We start from the raw sequence: 14460 nt of genomic DNA, 5'->3' as shown, positions 1-14460 counted from the left end.
GGCAGACTTGGATGTTTCAGGGCTGGATCAAAAGCCAAGGCCGCACACCCAGGAGCTCTCCTGATGGAGGTCTACTTTGTGGGGGGTTAAGTGCCTTTGTCAAGGGCACAACGACAGGAGATGGTAGGCCTACATGAGATTAAACACAGCAGCCTTCCAGTGTCAATAATGCTTACTTTTTCGTGTAGGCTATAATAATAGTCATGAAAATGTGGTTAAAAGTCATGGAAAAGTCATGGAAAATGTGTATGAACCCTTAACAGTGAATGATCAGAAGTCTTTAGCATAATGTCATTTGTGAATTTCGGTGAACATAGTCTAATGGACCGACTTGGAAAAAGACAGCTGCACTTCTTTCATCCCAAATCAAACACTGATAAGTGTACAGTTATAGCACAGAAATGTGCATTATACTGTATATTGTCTCTGTAAATAGGCACAGACCCTGTAGGAAGATAATTATTCCCAGAAGCTCTTTGCCACAGCATTCTTAATTACCACTACCATCCCATTATTACTATAGAACAGCCAACAGATCATGCACTTTAAAATATGACACGTAAGATAACCAAAAGGTTTGACACAATATGTGATATTAAAAAATGTAATATACCGGTAGTGTCTTGCACTGTAGTCAAATTACCGTGCGTAATAGCATTTACTCACGTCTCCGGCTGGCTTTACGTGCATAACATGCTTGGAACAATGTTACAAAACTACCGGTAGACACAACAGTGATGACATGAAAGTGTAGTAGTTTATATTTGTCAAAGCCAGCTGGCCACTCCTCCGACCGCGCGTAATGGCCAAACCAATGTTATCCATTCCGACAAATAAAAATGAAGCAGAACAAAAGATGACGTTTGGGCTACTTCATCTCAACTGATATTGAATGTATGAAGGCTATTCTACATAAACAGAATCACTACAAGCGTATCCCGATTGTATAATGTTACTACGATCCCGCCAGCGGTATTGGCAACAGGCTACATGTGTTCGCAATAAACAGAAAATATTTAGGCGAGTGACAGAAAATATAATAAAATAAGATTTACCTTTCTGTCGGGAAAATAATTAACGTGTAGGGGTCTTCGCCGCTCCCCGAGCCGGTACCAATGAGTGAATAGCCCACTCCTCTCCCCCTCCTCCCTCCTCCTCTCCCAGCAGGTTTACGAATGCGATGATGTTCTCGAATAGCGAGAGCGCTCATTAAACCCGGACGCGGCAGCCAATTGAACCCAATGCCTTTTCTATCTTGCAGTAGTTGTGTGTAGCCCTATGAATGTTTTCAAATATTTAGGCTAGCCTACTAAAAACAAAATACAATTTCAGTTTTGAAATGACAAAATTACTTTTTGAATTAGGTTTACACATTTATGTGCCCCAATGAAGGTCTATACCTGGAATAATAAAAACTATATGGATACCATATTTCTCTATTTTTTACGTTTTTATTTTATTCCAGGTATAGGCCTTCAGTGGGGCACACACGTGTAAATAGTATAGGCTTTTACTTCATATTGCAACACGAAGTCATCAAGCTAGCTGAATGGCAACATTTGATTTGTAGCAAACTAAACAAAATCCTTTGGTGCAACATGCCCAGCGTGTGTTTTGCAACATTGTAAACAGTGTGTGTCCGTTGAAGCCACATGCATGCCGCACCTTGTGTGTGTGGATTGTATTTCGGTTGGTGGCAACAGCGCCACCCATGTGTGTCAAGCGGTATTTGTGCCGCTCATGTCATTGCTCTTGATGACGCAGAGCGGCGACGGTGACAGTGTTGGATAGAGAGGGGCTGGTGAACCCTAGGTACACCCATTAATATGGAAACTGGTCAACTGTATGAATGCTTCCAGAACACAGTGACATTTACTGGTAATCATATGGACAAGATATGAATACATATCACTGAGGATTCGTGATTGTCATAATAACTATGCATGCCCCATCATTATGCGTTGGAGGCGCAGTGGTGATGCAGTGGTCTAAGGCACTGCATCGCAGTGCTAGCTGTGTCACTAGAGATCCTGGTTCGAATCCAGGCTCTGTCTTAGCCGGCCGCGACCGGGAGACCCATGGGGCGGCGCACAATTGGCCCAGCATCGTCCAGGGTAGGGGAGGGAATGGCCGGCAGGGATGTTGGTAGAGCATGGCGTTTGCAACGCCAGGGTTGTGGGTTCGATTCCCACTGGGGGCCAGTATGAAAAAATAAAAATATATAATGTATGCACTCACTAACTGTAAGTCGCTCTGGATAAGAGCGTCTGCTAAATGACGTAAATGTGAGGCGGGAGGAAATTGATGGTAGGACTAGTCCAGTAGACAATGACCATCTAATATAGATAATAATATGATCTCCTTTCTATGTGACTTTTATGCATTGGCTAATAAAAGCCAATTTATGCTTGATCCGAAAATGTGGTCAGAGGCTTCATATGGATGTGACGTCATTGCGGATCCTCGGGAGGCATGCAGAGGCCAAATCAAGCTCCATACCGCAGTGGCGATTTTAGCATGTACATTTTGTTGGGGCAAACTCCCCAAAAATGTTTGGGATGCATGCCAGCAAAGCGACAACACTAAACAATACATTAATTGCACTACTGTTAGGGCTTACATAAAGCTGTCCCAACAGCAGAACTTTCTTTTCAGCACCATGGAGTGAATCCTTAACACTGCTACACCTGGCTATCAGCGGAGCCTTGTCTGGCAGCGAAACAGTTCATTCAGCCTCATTTACTGGCTTTTTAAAAACCATAGCTGACTTGCTTAAACAAATGTGGTTACTACTGACTCCTTGTGGATTTGTGTAAGTCAATAAGAACCGCATTCTCCTTCAATAATAACAAACACCAAAATGAGTTTTGAACCATACACAAAACACCAAAATGAGTTTTGAACCATACACAAACATTACAAAACGTATGTTCAGTAAATTCATCATGTTTATTCTTATATCATTAACACTTAGCTCTAAGTATAAGAAAGTGCAAGTAAACGAGCTGCGACGAGGTAGGCCTATTCGTTCAGCACTTTCAAAATGGACATGACAAAAATTCAGATAGATGTTAGTTCAGATAAATTCAGCAAGATGTTGAGGCCTTAATTTTACTCTTCTTTAAGTCACCACACAGAGAGAGAGAGAGAGAGAGAGAGACTCGGTTAGCCTACCATTTAAAGTATTTTATTAGGTCTATGTGGTCTAAAAAGGAAAGAAAATACAATCATGAGCATCCACTTTTATATACAATGTACTGACGCACAGACTGCACATAGAGCAAACAAAACAACCCTCGCAATATCAATTGGAATTACATGGGTCTATTACTGAACTTTTTGTTGAAAACAAATATTTGAATGGGAAGAGAATGTCACTGGCAAACGTGGTTATAGACCCAAAAACATTATATAGTATCCCCTCCTCCTCAAGAAAGCTAATTATAATACACAAAGTAAGCAAAACAATGACATCATTCTAACATTGCCTAAAATAATGAATAAGATACTGAGATAGACCTACTGTAGTGATTGTTTTCCAACGCTTGCAGTTAGTCACTGATTCCTTCCAAACCACTCATTGTTGAATTTACGATTTCCAACTTGTTGTGTAATGTTTATGTCCAATGGCCGATGAGCACCGATACCTTTTGTCTATAATTTCTCTTCATATGACAAGGATTGAAAAGGATTTGCCAGTAGTTGGTCGACCTGGTTCATGATGATGACTGCTTGTCTAGCTTGCTAGCTAAGATTTTGAAAGTATGATGTTGACATGATCAGTCCAATCAAAGCTAAGGTAGATATAACGTGATTTGACGCCATTTTATCTGTGGGCAATGACCTTGAGCCTTCTTGGACAGGCACTTCTAATATAAATCTATGGCAGCACCCAAGGGGGCTTGAACTGCCTAGGTCTCCCTGTAGATTATGCGGTGATGTAGTGTCCCCATGAGTGACAGAACACTGAGCCAATCACAGCGCAACTAGAGAAGATTACCAACGCCTACGCTCTGTATTTTCCACTACAGAACGCACTGAGCTATGCTGAAACATCTGCATTTTGGAGCTGCCTTACTCAAGAAAGCAAGAAAGAGACCATGTTTGTATGCGTCTTTATTCACTCAATAAATGTGTTTTTACATTGTTTGCAAACTAATATGTGACACGAATTAATGCCAAAATAACATGCAAAACAGCAACAACTAAACATTTTTTTTTTAGCTAAACAGGTTCTGCTCCACCTGCCCTGAATGACGGGTCGCCACTGCAATGCCGAGGGCTCCATATAGCTCCGCATTGACATGATTGGTTGACCGTAGATGGGGGCTGGAGGTCCGGTATAACCACAAACTCACTTCCTTGACAACTTCCTTCACAACACCTTTGCTATGCTCTGCGAAGAGCAAGAAGTATGAATGCCCTAACTTCTGCAGAGGCCATATCACAGTAAATGCTGTAGGGCCACTGCAGATGTCGGATTGACCATGGAGAGCTTTTTAGGCTATACTCTCTGATTTAATGACAGAATCATGCAAAAAAGACATGTAATAATTATGATTCACTGCATGTCTCTACCAGGTGATAAAGTCTTCTTCCTCTACACAGATCTGACTTGTTGCTGACAGTTGAACCTGAGGTCCAGTCCAGCTGAAAGATGCCCTTTGCAGCGAAGACCTCACTAATATTTGCAAAGAAGCAGGTCAAGAGGAACGCCTGGATACCTCTTAACCATCAGCTGTCTAATAACAATGTAAAGATCACTGTAATCTCTATAAGAATCTACTTTTAACATAATCTTATCAGCGTGTGTGTGTGTGTGTACTTAGATAAACTATTCTCCCTCCTTCAGGTATTTGAAGAGAGAAGTAACCTGCTGGGAAAGTGGGTAAGTGAGGTTCCAAAAATGGAAAGTTAAAAAACCTATAAAATATTAACCATGGTGAATCTGCAGCGGTTAGGTAGCCTATACAGCAATCCAGAAGGACCACAACCACTTGACAGCTTTTCACAAGTCTACAAAAACACTTTTTTACCCACATTGGAAGGATGTGCTTCTATACGTCACTTAGGATGAACTGATTCCATTCCTGCCTATGTGTCTGTCTGTCTGTCTGTCAATTTGACAAGTGGAGTGACAGCCAGAGAAAGGCGGTTCTACGGGTCCTCTTCTCGCAGTGTTCCACGGGCCAGCTAAAGTCCCTCCATCACAACCTGACCAAGAGGGTTTCAGAGGAGAACCTAGACTTTACCTCTGTCCTGCCCAGAGTTCTCTCTCTGTATGTCTTCTCTTTCCTTGACCCCAGAAGCCTCTGCAGGTGTGCACAGGTAGGGTCTGGAATGTCTGTTTCTGGTCTTTGTAATAGCAGAATTTGAACAGTAAACTAGCGTTGTGAAACCAGACTGACTGCTGTGCTGACGATCAGGGTGGTTTAACGAGGCTAACAGTAAACAACTTATGTGACTGAAGATTTTTCCGATATTTTGCAGGGTATGTGCCATTATACCTCAACTATTATGAGACTACTGTATTGATAAGGAGACAGGGCCCCATTCTCTTAACTTCAGGAACGTCTCTACTAAGACAAAGTAAGTGTTCAATACATAAGACACCACACTTTAATATACTGTGTTATGCCATGCCCCATGTTAGTGGTATCTGTATACCTGTGTTGGCAGGTGAGTTGGCACTGGAAGGGTATAGTTGAGATGGACCAGCTGTGGATGCCCAAGTGTCTCAGACTGGGCTGGTGCATCAACTTTGCCCCGACACCGATTGAACAGGGGGTCTGGAAGAGACACTACATAGAGACAGTACTGGAGCTCCACATCGGCAAACCTAAGGTGAGTGACTGGAGGCCTGGACAGTGTTTAAAACGACCTGCAAGGAACAGACACAGTTCTTGTGAAACCTGTGTGTTCAGACTCCCTCACAGCAAGAGTTCATCCTCCCTGAGGTGACGTCCATAAACACTGTGACCTTTGACCAATCAGAAAGTATCGTCAGAGAGGTGCAGTCCGCAGCCCCCGTCCAGCGAGAGATGGGCGATGGTGGCACCACGAGAGGGTCAGGAGGGTCCCAGCTGAAGGGGCTGCCCCCGTGGAGGGGTGCAGACAGATACCCCACTGACACCGTGCAATTTAACTATCTGGAGAATCTGGACCCCATAGAGTATGATGTAAGACCACTTCCTCTGGTAGTGTGTGTGTGTTCATTCCCAAATGAAAGCACAACCTATTATGAACTGCCCTGTGGCCTGGGATAAATACAGTTGTATTGAATTGAACAATCAGCACATTGGTTTAATTAGGCTATGAATTCCCATGTAACTTGACCTGGTGTTCCTGTGACATCATCTAAGTAAAGAACAGGGGGTCATCATCACCAACAAGCCAGACAACACAAAGAAGAAAGAGCTGTCTGCAGCCAATTATAAACTACACCAGGCCAAGCCAGACAACACAAAGAAGAAAGAGCTGTCTGCAGCCAATCATAAACTACACAAGGCCAAGCCAGACAACACAAAGAAGAAAGAGCTGTCTGCAGCCAATTATAAACTACACAATGCCAAGCCAGACAACACAAAGAAGAAAGAGCTGTCTGCAGCCAATTATAAACTACACAAGGCCAAGCCAGACAACACAAAGAAGAAAGAGCTGTCTGCAGCCAATTATAAACTACACAAGGCCAAGCCAGACAACACAAAGAAGAAAGAGCTGTCTGCAGCCAATTATAAACTACACAAGGCCAAGCCAGACAACACAAAGAAGAAAGAGCTGTCTGCAGCCAATTATAAACTACACAAGGCCAAGCCAGACAACACAAAGAAGAAAGAGCTGTCTGCAGCCAATTATAAACTACACAAGGCCAAGCCAGACAACACAAAGAAGAAAGAGCTGTCTGCAGCCAATTATAAACTACACAAGGCCAAGCCAGACAACACAAAGAAGAGCTGTCTGCAGCCAATTATAAACTACACAAGGCCAAGCCAGACAACACAAAGAAGAAAGAGCTGTCTGCAGCCAATTATAAACTACACAAGGCCAAGCCAGACAACACAAAGAAGAAAGAGCTGTCTGCAGCCAATTATAAACTACACAAGGCCAAGCCAGACAACACAAAGAAGAAAAATCTGTCTGCAGCCAATTATAAACTACACAAGGCCAAGCCAGACAACACAAAGAAGAAAGAGCTGTCTGCAGCCAATTATAAACTACACAAGGCCAAGCCAGACAACACAAAGAAGAAAGAGCTGTCTGCAGCCAATTATAAACTACACCAGGCCAAGCCAGACAACACAAAGAAGAAAGAGCTGTCTGCAGCCAATTATAAACTACACAAGGCCAAGCCAGACAACACAAAGAAGAAAGAGCTGTCTGCAGCCAATTATAAACTACACAATGCCAAGCCAGACAACACAAAGAAGAAAGAGCTGTCTGCAGCCAATTATAAACTACACAAGGCCAAGCCAGACAACACAAAGAAGAAAGAGCTGTCTGCAGCCAATTATAAACTACACAAGGCCAAGCCAGACAACACAAAGAAGAAAGAGCTGTCTGCAGCCAATTATAAACTACACAAGGCCAAGCCAGACAACACAAAGAAGAAAGAGCTGTCTGCAGCCAATTATAAACTACACAAGGCCAAGCCAGACAACACAAAGAAGAAAGAGCTGTCTGCAGCCAATTATAAACTACACAAGGCCAAGCCAGACAACACAAAGAAGAAAGAGCTGTCTGCAGCCAATTATAAACTACACAAGGCCAAGCCAGACAACACAAAGAAGAAAGAGCTGTCTGCAGCCAATTATAAACTACACAAGGCCAAGCCAGACAACACAAAGAAGAGCTGTCTGCAGCCAATTATAAACTACACAAGGCCAAGCCAGACAACACAAAGAAGAAAGAGCTGTCTGCATCCAATTATAAACTACACAAGGCCAAGCCAGACAACACAAAGAAGAAAGAGCTGTCTGCAGCCAATTATAAACTACACAAGGCCAAGCCAGACAACACAAAGAAGAACGAGCTGTCTGCAGCCAATTATAAACTACACAAGGCCAAGCCAGACAACACAAAGAAGAAAGAGCTGTCTGCAGCCAATTATAAACTACACAAGGCCAAGCCAGACAACACAAAGAAGAAAGAGCTGTCTGCAGCCAATTATAAACTACACAAGGCCAAGCCAGACAACACAAAGAAGAAAGAGCTGTCTGCAGCCAATTATAAACTACACAATGCCAAGCCAGACAACACAAAGAAGAAAGTGCTGTCTGCAGCCAATTATAAACTACACAAGGCCAAGCCAGACAACACAAAGAAGAAAGAGCTGTCTGCAGCCAATTATAAACTACACAAGGTCAAGCCAGACAACACAAAGAAGAAAGAGCTGTCTGCAGCCAATTATAAACTACACAAGGCCAAGCCAGACAACACAAAGAAGAAAGAGCTGTCTGCAGCCAATTATAAACTACACAAGGCCAAGCCAGACAACACAAAGAAGAACGAGCTGTCTGCAGCCAATTATAAACTACACAAGGCCAAGCCAGACAACACAAAGAAGAAAGAGCTGTCTGCAGCCAATTATAAACTACACAAGGCCAAGCCAGACAACACAAAGAAGAAAGAGCTGTCTGCAGCCAATTATAAACTACACAAGGCCAAGCCAGACAACACAAAGAAGAAAGAGCTGTCTGCAGCCAATTATAAACTACACAATGCCAAGCCAGACAACACAAAGAAGAAAGTGCTGTCTGCAGCCAATTATAAACTACACAAGGCCAAGCCAGACAACACAAAGAAGAAAGAGCTGTCTGCAGCCAATTATAAACTACACAAGGTCAAGCCAGACAACACAAAGAAGAAAGAGCTGTCTGCAGCCAATTATAAACTACACAAGGCCAAGCCAGACAACACAAAGAAGAAAGAGCTGTCTGCAGCCAATTATAAACTACACAAGGCCAAGCCAGACAACACAAAGAAGAAAGAGCTCTCTGCAGCCAATTATAAACTACACAAGGCCAAGCCAGACAACACAAAGAAGAAAGAGCTGTCTGCAGCCAATTATAAACTACACAATGCCAAGCCAGACAACACAAAGAAGAAAGAGCTGTCTGCAGCCAATTATAAACTACACAAGGCCAAGCCAGACAACACAAAGAAGAAAGAGCTGTCTGCAGCCAATTATAAACTACACAAGGTCAAGCCAGACAACACAAAGAAGAAAGAGCTGTCTGCAGCCAATTATAAACTACACAAGGCCAAGCCAGACAACACAAAGAAGAAAGAGCTGTCTGCAGCCAATTATAAACTACACAAGGCCAAGCCAGACAACACAAAGAAGAAAGAGCTCTCTGCAGCCAATTATAAACTACACAAGGCCAAGCCAGACAACACAAAGAAGAAAGAGCTGTCTGCAGCCAATTATAAACTACACAAGGCCAAGCCAGACAACACAAAGAAGAAAGAGCTCTCTGCAGCCAATTATAAACTACACAAGGCCAAGCCAGACAACACAAAGAAGAAAGAGCTGTCTGCAGCCAATTATAAACTACACAAGGCCAAGCCAGACAACACAAAGAAGAAAGAGCTGTCTGCAGCCAATTATAAACTACACAAGGCCAAGCCAGACAACACAAAGAAGAAAGAGCTGTCTGCAGCCAATTATAAACTACACAAGGCCAAGCCAGACAACACAAAGAAGAAAGAGCTGTCTGCAGCCAATTATAAACTACACAAGGCCAAGTCACTGGTAAGCACCTCTTATTAGAATGTGACACACACAGTTTTGTTCTTCTATCCTCGTGGGGATCTGAAATGTATTTCCATTCAAAATCCTATTTTCCCTAACCTTAAACCTAACCCTTACCATAAGCCTAAACCTAACCACTAACCCCTTACCCTAATTCTAACCCTAACCGTAACCCTAAACCTAACTCCTAAGCTTAGAATAGCCTATGTCCTCATGTGGACGTGGGAAATGTCCCCACAAGGGAGAATTATCCTTGTTATACTCTCCTTTTGGGGACTTTTGGGTATTTTAGGTCCCTACAAGGATAGAAGAACCAACCCACACACCAAGAGGCATCATGCATATTGAACAGACTTTAAATGGAAATGTATGTTAATACACTACCCAGGGGACTGTGTGTGTGTGGACAAAAACGCTGATGCTGCTTCAGTGGAGGGGGAGAGGAAAATTCTAAGTGTTTCCGTCTACAGAAATACCACATTTTATCAGTGGAAATACCCAACTAAAAGATAAAACACCTAAATATATTGTTAAATAATACAATATCATCTGACACGGATAGGGACAATCAAGACACTATAACATGTATGAAAATGTATGCACTCACTAACTGTAAGTGGCTCTGGATAAGAGCGTCTGCTAAATGACTAACATGTAAATGTAAACGTAGACATACAGCACATGAAAATACAGTGTCTGCATCTGTTCTTCTCCCTCTTAGATGTTCCTGTCCTTGGACCGGAGTCCAGGTTCTGGAGCAGGGCAGCAGAACCGTTTCCACCCCCAGTGGGCCACACAGAGCCTGGAGTACCCTGTCACCAAGGCAGCAGTCAAGAGCCTGTCTCGGTTGAACCAATAAAACGCTGGGATACGACCTGGTCCGGGGAGGTCAGCGGTGCACAGGCTCAGTCAGGAAGGACTGAGGGCATCAACGAGGACACACAGAATCACACCCAGTAAGAAACTACACTATGACCTGCATGTTTAAAATGCATCTTTCTTTCTTCAGTTCCTTCCTTCCTTCCTTCCTTCCTTCCTTCCTTCCTTCCTTCCTTCGTCCCTTCATTCCCTCTTTCCTTCCTTCCTTCCTTCCCTCTTTCCTTCCTTCCTTCCTTCATTCCCTCTTTCCTTCCTTCCACCTTCGTTCTCTCCTTCCATCTTACATCCTTTGTTCCTCCATTCCATCCTTTGTTCCTTCCTTTCTCTCATCAGAGGACACACAGGATCACACCTAGTTAGACCAATCCTTTCAATGTACATTCTTGTTGGAACCATAACAGAATGATAGAGCTCTCCATCAAATAAGAATCCTTTCTTTGTCTCTGTGCTGAAGTCTCTCTGTCCACGGCAACATGTGACATTACATTCTTACTCAAAGCTTTCTTTCTTATTGTGCATGTCCTGTATCATGTGTTATTGACATACATGTTTTGGGGTTTCAGCGACACCACAACTACCAGCTTCCAGTGGTGGATCAGATCAGTTAATCATAACGCCACCCTGTGGAGCACTGCAGTACTGCAGACTGCAGGGACAGCGTTCCAAACCATTAAATAAACAGAAGTCAGTAAACGTTTATTTTTTATATATATTTTTTATATTCAAATATCTCAATAATATTCAATACAGCTTGCATACAACACACAATAATCATAATAGCATATATTGGGCTGAAAAAGGCATTTTGGAGTTCAATACTGACAGAGGTTTGACAGAAATCTGTTTTGGAATGAAACCTTAGAAACAACTTCAGTATATGTATCAATATCATACTGTACATCTTGCTGAAAGTCTTGTCCATGTACAGTATTCATTCATTGCATATACAAATTATGTCCATCACACAAAAAGTATGTCTCAATTGTCAGTGTATTATGGATTACCAGAAAATAAACAATTAACATGAATGTTAAAATCCATGGTGGATATTATGTCGTTCAACAAATGTTTTTTAGTAGTATTTTATGTTACGATGAGTGCACAGATGCATTGTGTGTATGAAATATCAAAATTGATACTGTTTAATATATAGCTAGATATTTAGACTTTGCATGGATTTCAAAATCTATAGCCCATTGTCTCATTTCACAATAGCACTGTAAATCCTATTTACTGTCTAATTAAATACATTTAATTCATTATTCTCTGAGGTTGGTGTCTATATTGCTGACTTAGCGACAAGTAAAAGGTACAAGCTACTTTAGTCTATTGAAAAAGCCAATTTTAAAAATGGTCCTAGGGTTGCCTTTCTCTGATAAGGAAAACTGAACAGGACAGTGAACAGGATACATTTGTAAAGGCTTAGCTATTGTTTAGTAGTCTTTAGTCTGTTTGTGCCATCATGCCAACTCCGTCACTCATTGGCTGCGTTTAGACAGGCAGCTGTATTCTGATCTTTTTTTCACTAATTGGATCTTTTAACAAATCAGATCAGCTCTTTTGCCAATAATTGGGCAAAAGATCAGAATTGGGCTGCCGGTGTAAACACAGCAATGGAGTTGGCAGGAGCTGGCTAATTGTTTGGATGCTGCTCAACATTACAACGGCCTATTAGTCTAGTGGTTCCCAACCAGGGGTACTAGGACCCCTGGGGGTACTAGGACCCCTGGGGGTACTTGGCCTACCCATAGGGGGTACTTGAGAAGACCAATGAGACCATAGGCCTACTGGTAAAATGCACAAGGGGTACTTATAATAATAATAATATGCCATTTAGCAGACGCTTTTATCCAAAGTGACTTACAGTACTTCAGTGGTACTCAGGGCAGAGCAACATTCAGTTGGTGGTACAGTAACCCAAAAAGGTTGGGAACCACTGTAGTCTAATGGTCCATCTTTTAACAGCTTAAATTCCACGTTGGTCTGGACAGACAGGATCGAGACCGCAGCACAACACAGGTTTTCTACAAGTCATTAATCCTAACATGCGATTGTCTGACCTATATGTTAAGTCAGATCCCTAAACAACGGTTTTCTCCAATTCATAGAACACCATGTATTTTCATTACAACAGACGCCACTCACAATCCTGCCATTTTGTAGATAACTTTCCAATACTGTTCTCTGGTTATTAACTATATTAATTTAATTGACCACTGAACCAAGTTAAATATACATACACTATTGTATACAAGCTGAATGAGCTTAGAGAATTCTCCCAGAATGCTCCTTTGGTCAACATTCATTAGCATGAAACAATGGTCTACACAGTCTACACAAAGAACAGCTCAAAAGGCAGCAGATGTTACACAGGTTTAACACCAGTCTGAAATGTATACATTTAATCAATCATCAAATTAAGACTCCAGATTTAATCTTTGAGTCATTCCAAACAAAATCAGTGACACAAATATCTTTGTATTCTGGATGTGAGTAAAAAAATAAATAGAAAGAGACCAGGCTTTATTCTTCAGAATGGCACTTTATATACTGAAATGATACATTTTCAGGGATTTCTTTTTCACCGCAGTCCAATTCCCAACCCTGCTTCTCGAAGTGTGTACTTCATGGAATGGACAGGTGTGAGAACTCCCTGTACTCAATACACCACACCAATGTGGGAGGGAACGAGTGTACACTCAGGTATAGAGGCCCACAGTGTCATAACACCCATAAAACCTAGAGGTCAAACAAGGAAATGGTTCCAATCATTTTTCCAACATACATTTTTCCCATAGGGGATTTTAGAAACACTTCAAATAAGGGCTGTGTTTCACGTAGGCTTACCCTGGCGTGATGTTTTGATAACCATGTAAATCTCTCTCGGACAAGGTGACTTTAATCAATATATTCGGTTCTGTTAACTCTCAGATTCGAAAATGCTAATTAGCATCAAAGTAGACATCATGCAAGACTACAAATCGCTGCACGTCATCTCTAGCTGACATCTTTGCTTAGAGGTATTGTGTCAATTTCAGGGGTAGAAAAAATACCCAATTGTCATACTTGAGTAAAAGTAAAGACACCTTAATAGAAAATTACTCAAGTATAAGTGAGTCACCCAGTAAAATACTACTTGAGTAAGTCTAAAAGTATTTGGTTTTAAATATACTTAAGTATTAAAGTACAAGTATAAATAATGTCAAATTCCTTATATTAAGCATATATATATTTTTAAATTACAGATAGCCAGGGGCCCTCTCCAAAACTCAGACATAATTTACAAAAGAAGCATTTGTGTTTAGTGAGTCCGCCAGATCAGAGGCAGTAGGGATGACCAGGGATGTTCTCTTGATAAGTGTGTGAATTGGACCATTTTCCTGTCCTGCTTAGCATTCAAAATGTAACGAGTACTTTTGGGTGTCAGGGAAAATGTATGGAGTAAAAAGTAAAAGTAGTCAAAAATATAAATAGTTAAGTACAGATAGCCCAAACACTACTTAATTAGTACTTTAAAGTATTATTTTATTTTTTTACTGGTCAATTTAAAATGTGCACAAGACAGTTAACAGAAATGTCAATTTAAAGAAATGTTGACAATTTATTAATTACTAAACTTAGCTAACATTATCCAGAGATTCTTACCAGATTACTCGTCCAGATCTTTATGGCATTTGTAGTTCTTTATGATAGCCACATTAGCAGCTAATTAATGTTTCATTTTTGGGGGTTAAATACAGGCAAATATATTGATAAAAGTCACCTTGTCCTAGACAGATTTATACAGTTATCAAAACCTCATTCCAGGGTAAGCTGACACGAAACACAGA

General features: G+C 41.5%; 1 pseudogene across 1 annotated transcript; it reads left to right on the top strand.

Annotated features, from left to right (window-relative positions):
• The first annotated feature begins 4657 nt into the window (after positions 1–4657).
• Positions 4658–10739, top strand: LOC311106758 (F-box only protein 16-like; annotated as a pseudogene). The gene is made up of 7 exons: positions 4658–4753; positions 4853–4888; positions 5122–5328; positions 5680–5844; positions 5925–6204; positions 9690–9751; positions 10473–10739. The product of its transcript is annotated as an F-box only protein 16-like (transcript).
• Positions 10740–14460: the final 3721 nt, after the last annotated feature.

The sequence above is a fragment of the Coregonus lavaretus genome (genome assembly GCF_964263955.1).
Source record: "Coregonus lavaretus genome assembly, chromosome: 31".
NCBI lineage: Eukaryota > Metazoa > Chordata > Actinopteri > Salmoniformes > Salmonidae > Coregonus > Coregonus lavaretus.
The sequence above is the reverse complement of the archived record's forward strand: the minus strand, read 5'-3'. Positions and strand labels throughout refer to the sequence as shown.